This window comes from Penaeus monodon, chromosome 27, assembly GCF_015228065.2.
Source record: "Penaeus monodon isolate SGIC_2016 chromosome 27, NSTDA_Pmon_1, whole genome shotgun sequence".
Classification (NCBI taxonomy): Eukaryota; Metazoa; Arthropoda; class Malacostraca; order Decapoda; family Penaeidae; genus Penaeus; species Penaeus monodon.
In genome coordinates this window covers 1575812-1576021 of record NC_051412.1, presented here as the reverse complement: position 1 = coordinate 1576021, position 210 = coordinate 1575812, and positions in this window count along the sequence as shown.

Genomic DNA, 210 nt, shown 5'->3' with positions numbered 1-210 from the left:
TTTAATCCCCCAAATATATCATACGCCTCCATTGCTTTCTCTTCTTCCCTCAAGGTGGAATAATTAGCTTCATAATTAATAGGCTTAACCACATTTTACGTAGAAAAATGTAGAAGCTGACGTCGAGGCGGTAGAGAAAGGCGTCTGGACTGAGATTTGCTTTATGCAAATTTGATATAATTTTACAGAAGGGTTTATTTTGTGAATGCG